This window comes from Sorex fumeus, unplaced genomic scaffold, assembly GCF_029834395.1.
Source record: "Sorex fumeus unplaced genomic scaffold, SorFum_2.1 ptg000029l, whole genome shotgun sequence".
Lineage (NCBI taxonomy): Eukaryota > Metazoa > Chordata > Mammalia > Eulipotyphla > Soricidae > Sorex > Sorex fumeus.
Window position 1 is genome coordinate 8509737 of NW_026606086.1, and position 8316 is coordinate 8518052.

Below are 8316 nucleotides of genomic sequence, written 5' to 3' on the forward strand. Positions count from 1 at the left end.
ATGGTACAATAAAGTTTCCTTAGAGGAGAGTATGTGAAATAGATTGATTCTGTAGTATCCCTTATAGTAAAGTAAAGTAAAGTAAAGGCCCTCCCGTTGATCGTCGATTTGCTCGAGCGGGCCCAGTAACGTCTCCATTGGAGACTTTGTTGTTACTGTGTTTGGCATATTGAATACTCTCGGTAGCTTGCCGGGCTCTCCGAGAGGGATGGAGGAATCGAACTCGGGTCGGCCATGTTGGCTGCTTGTAAGGCGAACGCCCTACCCGCTGTGCTATCGCTCCAGCGTATCCCTTATAGTCTTTTTAAATTTTTTATTAGTGAATCACCATGGGGTACAGTTACAGTCTTACAAACTTCCGTGCTTGTGTTTCAGTCATACAGTGGTCAAGTACCCAGTGCCCATTTTCCACCACCAATGGTCCTAGCGTCCCTCCCTCTACCCTTGCCCTATCCCCTCTGTGGCAGGGCATTCCCTTTTGTTCTTGCTCTCCTTTGGGGTGTTGTTTGCAGTAGAGTTATTAAGTGTCCATCCTGTTCAGTCTGTAGTCTACTTTCAGCCCATATCTCCCATCTCAAGCGGGCCCTCCTAGCACCCTTTACTTAGTGGTCCCTTCTCTATCTGAGCTGCCTTTTCCCCCAGCATGCGAGGCTGGCTTCTAAGTTGTGGAGTAATTCTCCTGGCACTTATTTCTCCTGTTCTTGGGTGTTAGTCTCCCATTCTGTTACTTTATATTCCACAAATGAGTGCAGTCTTCTTATGTCTGTCCCTCTCTTTCTGGCTCATTTCACTTTTAACATGATACTTTCCATGTTGATCCACCTATATGCAGATTTCACGACTACATCTTTTCTAACAGCTGCATAGTATTCTATTGTGTAGATGTACCGACGTTTCTTTAACCAATCATCTGTTCTTGGGCACTCGAGGACCCCTTATATTATTTACACTCTATATTTTGGCTTTTACTGTGCTAGGGGGTCTCACAGCACTCCTTGGCTTGGTGTGAACCTGGTGGTGAGAGGCTTGGGCCCTGGACTGTGGTTGCTGCGCCCCCTGGTGGCCATTAGGAGTACCCCGCCCCACTCCAGGATCTTCCCAGCTCTGGCATGCATTTTCTTTTCTTCTGAATTTTTAAATTTTAAAAATTAAAATTTCTTAAATTTAAAAAAAAATTCTGGGCACCGTGTAATGCCTAGGGCCTATTCCTTCCTCTGTACTCAAGGGATCACTTCTAGCGTGGCCCCTTGCCAGGGTTTGAACTCAGGTCAGCTGTGTGCAAGGCAAATGCACTTCCTGCTGTATTGTCATTCCGGCCAGCATTTTATTTATTTAAAAATTTTTAAACTGAATATCCATGAAATAAACCGTTACAGAGTTGTTCGTGATTGGGTTTTAGTCACCCAGTGATCCAACAACCCTCCTTCCACCAGTGCACACCTCCCACCACCAGTGTTCCCATCCTCACCACCATCCAACATTCCCCTCACACCACCAACCCTGCATCTATGACAGGCACTTTACTTCTTGCTCCCTTTCTTCTTTTGCATTATGGTTTGCAATACAAGTACTTTGAGGTCATCATGTTAGTTCAGGGCATTGAGTATTTTTACCAGGAAGGGAAGGCTGGAGTAGCTTTTATGAATAGGTGGCAACTTTGGGGTGTGAACTTGACTGCCGAGGCTTCCATAAATACAGAGAGGTGGGGACAGGTAGCCAGGCCATTCTGACCCCGAGAAAGCCTGGAGATTTCGGTCACAAAACCCACATACCCAAAATTTCAGCATATTACATCTCGGTAAGACAGTGGAGTCTGGCCAGGGGCATGGCAGCCATTTTAGACTGTGGAAACAAGCAGCTGCCAGGGACTCTGCTTGGGTGGGCATCAGGCTGGCCTGTCCTTGATTTACCTGTCTGATCAGCCTTGCGCTGGTCCGAGATTAACTATAGCTTTTGATCTCTTTCGAGATTTATTTATAGATCTCTGAAGCAAGGCTGGTAGAAGAGCTACATGGTGGCGCTGGAGTTAGTTCTTGGGGGTGATGGCCGAGGCTTCCAGAAGTACAAAGGGGGGGGAGGTAACCCATCCTAGCTCTGAGAAAACCTGGAAATTTCAGTCACAAAACCCACATATTCAAATTTCCAACAGGTTAATACCTCAGTGAGGTCTGTTCTGAGACAGTGGAGTCCAGCCGGGGGCATGGCAATTTTGGATTGTGGGAGCAAGCGACTTCCAGGGGCTCTGCTTGGGGGTGGGGGCACCAGGCTGATCCCCCTCCCTCTGATTTACACTGGTCTCTTCAGCCTTGTGTGGTGCAAGCTTAACTGTGACTTTTTATCTCTTTCAAGATTTATTTATGAGTCTCTGAAGCAAGGCTTGTATGGTTGAGCCAGAGGTGGTTTGTGGGCATGGTTCCCACATACCTAACTTTCAGCCATTTACTTTCTCAGGAAACTTGAACGTAAATAAGCAAACAAAGAAACAGACAAGCAAGACAGATGGAGAACACAGGCTTGAAGAGCAAGTCTGCTTCTGCTCTTGTGAGGTGTGCTGGTCTCGGTGGTGTGAGGTGACACCCATCTTTGCTGATTTGATTTGCATCTTCCTAATGTTAAATGATGGGGAGCACTTTTTCATATAGCAGTGGGTGGGCTGAGCATATTCTTTGAGAAAGTGCCTGTTCAACTCTTCTCCTGATTTTTAAAAATGTTGTTGTTTTTCAGTTGTTTAATGTTGTGAATGCTTTATAGATCTTTGTCACATGTATGGGAAATGAATATTTTCTACCTGCCTGAAGGGCTTTTTATTCTACTCATTTTCCCCCCATTGTGCAGCAGCTTTTTAATTTGGTGTGATTCCATTTATTTTTGCTTCTGTTTTGTTGGCCAGTGACATTGAGTCATTGAAGATGCTTCTTGAGTCATTATCATGTAAAGTTCCGCCTGTGTTGTACTTGTGTTTATGGATTTAGATTTTATTTATTTATTTATTTATTTATTTTGCTTTTTGGATCACACCTGGCGTTCCACAGGTGTTACTCCTGGCTCTGCACTCAGGAATCACTCCTGGCGGTGCTCAGGGGACCATATGGGATGCTGGGGATCGAACCTGGGTTGATCGCGTGCAAGGCAAATGCCCTACCCGCTGTGCTATCGCTCCAGCCCCCTTTTTTAATTATTTATTTTTTGGATTTGGATATTTTATGCAAGCAACTGCACTGTAGCACTGTCCTCCTATTGTTCATCGATTTGCTCAAGTGGGCACCAGTAACGTCTCACAACAAATTGTGAGACTCATTGTTACTGGTTTTGGCATATCGAATACATCACGGGGAGCTTGCCAGGCTTTGCTGTGTGGGTGAGATACTCTTGGTAGCTTGCCTGGCTCACCGAGAGGGGCGGAGGAATCAAACCTGGGTCGGCCGTGTTCAAGGCAAATGCCCTACCAGCTGTGCTATTGCTCTGGAATTCCTTCTGGCAAAGCTCCAAAACCAAATGGACTAGTTGAACTTTGAGAACACTCCTAGGACCCAGACAGGGGGTGACGGAGTGGAACCAGAGTGGCTCGCATTTCCCAAATAGATTAATATTGGCAAACACTGGTGGCTGGGTTTGGAATGTGGGGTATTGACACCTGTGGAATCTAGACAAATAACTGATTGCTAATAATGGATTCTGGGCTGGAGTGATAGCACGCGGGTAGGGCGTTTGCCTTGCACGCAGCCAACATGGCCGACCCGAGTTCGATTCCTCCGCCCCTCTCGGAGAGCCCAGCAAGCTACCGAGAGTATCTCGCCCGCACGGCAGAGCCTGGCAAGCTACCCGTGATGTATTCGATATGCCAAACACAGTAACAACAAGTCTCACGATGGAGACGTTACTGGGCCCGCTCGAGCAAATTGATGAACAACGGGAGGACTGTGACCATACGTGACCAATAATGGATTCTAGAAAAATAACTGATTGGCAATAGTGATGGAATCTAGGTAAATAATTTTGTTTCTGCTTTACATCAATCTTCCCCTTGTAACCATTGATCTAACCTTTCACCTCCCATTGTCTCACATGTATTTATTGTTCATGCTGAATAAAATTTTCTACAGTACCATCAACCTGAAGTCTGAGTCTGTTGACAATCATTCATAGACTGCATTGGAATAGGCTCCATGTACCCAGGTCACCAAGTACTCAGTACTGTGCTATCTCTTTGGCCAAATTTTATCTTTTTTTTTATAGTTGAGAAGTATTCTATATTTTGTACATGTCCTGATTTCACATTTGGTTTATTTGTTGTTGGGCACTGTGTTTTCTCAGGATCTTGGCATTAGCATAATGTGCTGCAGTATCATATGTGTGAACGGACCTTTATAAATTAGTGTTTCTTTGTTCTTAAGAGAGATGTTGAGGAGTGAAGTTGCTAGGTCACATGATTCTTTTTTTATTAGTGAAACACCATGAAGTACAGATGTAGACTTACATATTTTTGTGTTTGGGTTTCAGTTATACAATGATCAAGTACCCATCCCTCCACTGGTGCCCATTCTCTACCACCAATGAACCCAGTAGCCCTCCCAACCCCCCACCCCACCCCCACCCTGCCCCACCTCTATGGCAAGGTATTCTCTTTTGCTCTCTCTTTCCTTTAGGGTGTTGTGGTTTGCTATAGAGGTACTGAGCGGACATCGTGTTCAGTCTATAATCTACTTTCAGCATGCATCTCGCATCCTGAGTGAGTCCTCCAAACACCCTTTACTTGGTGTTTCCTTCTCTATCTGAGCTGCCTTTTCCCCCAGCATGTGCTGTCGGCTTCCGAGCCATGGAGCAGACCTCCTGGTACTTATCTCAACTATTCTTGGGTGTTCATCTCCCATTCTGTTACTTTATATTCCCCAGATGAGTGCAGTCTTTCTATGTCTGTTCCTATCTTTCTGACTCATTTCACTTAGCATAATACTTTCCATGTAGAACCACTTGTTTGCAAATGTCATGACTTCATCCTTTCTAACTGCTGCATAGTATTCCATTGTGTAGATGTACCAAAGTTTCTTTAACCAGTCATCTGTTCTTGGGCACTCAGGTTTTTTCCAGATTTTGGCTATTGTGAGCAGTGCAGCAATGAACATACAAGTGCAGATGTCACTTCGACTATATTTTTTTGCCTCTCCGGGATATATTCCCAGGAGTGGTATTGCTGGGTCAAATGGGAGCTCAATTTCTAATTTTTTTAGAATCGTCCATACTGTTTTCCAAAAGGGCTGAACCAGTCAGCATTCCCACCAGCAGTGAAGGAGGGTCCGTTTCTCACCATATCCATGCCAACACTGGTTGTTTTTGTTCTTTTGGATATGGGCCAGTCTCTGTCACATGATTCTTCATTTTTTTTAAATCTCTATATTGATTTTCACAGAAGCTGAACCACATAACAGTGATTAAGGGTTTCTTTTTTTGTCACATCCCTGCCAGCACTGGTTGATTTTGTACTTTTTTGTTTGTTTTGTCTTTGAGCGACCCCCAAAAATACTCAGGGGTTATTCCTGACTCTGCCCTAAGGAATTACGCCTGGCAGGCTTGGAGGGACCATATGGAATGCCAGAGATCAAATGGTTCAGTCATGTGCAAGGCAAGCACCTTTCCTACTGTACCTTTTCTCCAGTCCCTGATTTTGTACTTCTGGACATGGGTTATTCTAACCAGTGTGAGGTGAGAATTATTGTCATATGGTTTTCATTTTCCTGATCATGATTTATCCTGTCTTTGACCATCTATATGTTTTCTTTGAGGAAGTGTGTGATCAGGCCCTCTCCCAATTTCTTGAAGGGGTGTTTATTTTGTTGTTGGATTTTATATACCTTGGATATTAGCCCTTTGTCAGATGTATATTATGTGAGTATATTCTCCTATTTAGCGGAGTCTCTTTTATTTTAGCCATCATTTTTTGCAGTACAAAACTATAGTTTAATGTAGTGTAGTTACATTTGTTCATGTTTGTGTCTTTTTTTTTCTTTTCTTTTGGTGGTGTCAGGACTGAAACATGGTCAGCTACATGCAAGAGAAGTGTCTTAACCCCTGAGCTAGCACTTTAATCCCTGACCATAAATTTGCCTGACAGGTTTTTATCAGTGAAATTTTGTTACTCCTTCATATCTGAATAATTATCTCAAAGAACGTAGTATTTTTTTATATTTGACATGGCTATCAAAGTATTCCTATTAATTAGTGCTTATAGCATAAAAAGTTTCTGTAACACCACTGAAGTGTGACCTCATGTGCCAGTGACTGCGCTGGGCTGGGGTTGAGTTTGCATTCCCAGCTGGTGTGGCAGTCTGAAATCCACAGACCACTGCTGTCCCCTAGTGTTGGCAGCTGCAGTGCCTGCCTGCCTGTGACCTCAGATGCACCTGGAGGAGCTAAGGATCTGAGCACAGGAGTATGCGCGCTCCTAGAGGTGCGCTTGGCTGAGCCAGCACCAGAGACCTAATTTTGTCACATTTGCAAACTTCAGTAAGCGTGGCAACCACAGACTTACAGGGATGCAAACAGTGAGCACCAACTTGACAATCTAGTTGGGAACCCCGCTTTGCTCCAGAATTTATAGTGTGTCCCCATCCCCACCCCACTGTGGCCCTACTGCAGCGCTTGGCTTCACTTTTATTTTTTATTGATTGAAGTTTTATGATTTATTGGTTGAGCTTATGTTATTGATTTTCCATGCACCACACCCATCACCCGTGAACTCGGATGCCCTTTCTTTCATCTGTCACCCCCAAATTCAATTGTGTGGATCAGTTCTTTTGAGTTGTCTTTGGCTCTTCATTGCTACCTTGCTGTGTATTTTTGATTGCCACCTATGAGAAAGATCATACTGTATCTCTTCCTTCCTCCCTCCCTCCCTCCCTCCCTCCCTCCCTTCCTCCACTCCTTCCTTCCTTCCTTCTTTCCTTCTTTTTTTTGTTTTTGGGTCACACCCAGCGATGCACAGGGGTTACTCCTGGCTCATGAACTCAGGAATTACTCCTGTAGGTGCTCGGGGGACTCTATGGGATGCTGGGAATCGAACCCGGGTCGGCCGCGTGCAAGGCAAACGCCCTACCTGCTGTACTATCGCTCCAGCCCCACTTTTCCTTCCTTCCTTCCTTCCTTCCTTCCTTCCTTCCTTCCTTCCTTCCTTCCTTCCCTCCTTTCCTTCCTTCTTCTTGCTTGCTTTTTTCTCTTCCTTTTCCTTCCTTCCTTCCTTCCTTCCTTCCTTCCTTCCTTCCTTCCTTCCTTCCTTCCTATTGGCAAGTGCCTATTGGACTGTGCTCTATCTCTGGGCCATCTTTGCTTGGTTTTTGGTCCACACCTTGCGGTGCTCCGGGCTTACTCCTGGTTATTTCTTCAGGATCACTCTTGGCAGGGCTCAGAGAACCATGTGGAGTAGTGCCAGTATGGGGTTTGAACCCATTGGATAGAACCTGGGTCGGCCATGTACAAGACAAATGCCCTACATGATACCATCTCTCCAATCCCTCTCTGGGCCATCTTATTCCATTCTGACCCACCTTTTTTTTTTTCAGGAACTGTTCTTAAACATTTCCTTGTTTCCACATCATCAGTGAAATTAAGGTGCAGCTGATTCCAGTTTGGTTCCTGCCCCTCCAGTCCTAATCTGGCTCCTTTTACTTAGGATGTTGTTAGTTTGTTAGTGTTGATCCATTGTAATGTGTACCTGTACTACTTCATTTATAATTTAATTAGATGTGCATAATATTCACTGTCACTGTCACTGTCCTCCCATTGTTCATCGATTTGCTCAAACGGACACCAGTAACATCTCACAACAAATTGTGAGACTTGTTACTGTTTTTGGCATATTGAATATGTCTCGGGGAGCTTGCCAGGCTTTGCCGTGCAGGCGAGATACTCTTGGTAGCTTGCCGGGCTCTCTGAGAGAGGCAAAGGAATCGAACCTGGGTTGGCCGCGTGCAAGGCAGACACCCTACCTGCTGTGCTATCGCTCCAGCCCATACATAATATTATTTACCATTTTCATTGAGGTGCCATGATTAAGGTACCTTTAGCTCCGTGCATGCATTGTTGCAATTCCACACCCACTACCAGAGTGTCTGCTACTTCCCTCTACCAGTATTCCAAGAGTCCCTCCAGCTGAACTCAGTTCTGTGGACCTTGTCTCCAGGTCAGTAGACTTTGGCTCTTTGCTGTTCCCATGCTATGTTTCTTTATATCTCCCACAAGAGTTCATTCTGTGTCTGTCCCTCTCCAACCCACTTCACTCAGCATCATACCCTCTAGTTCCATCCATGGAGACGCAAATTAATG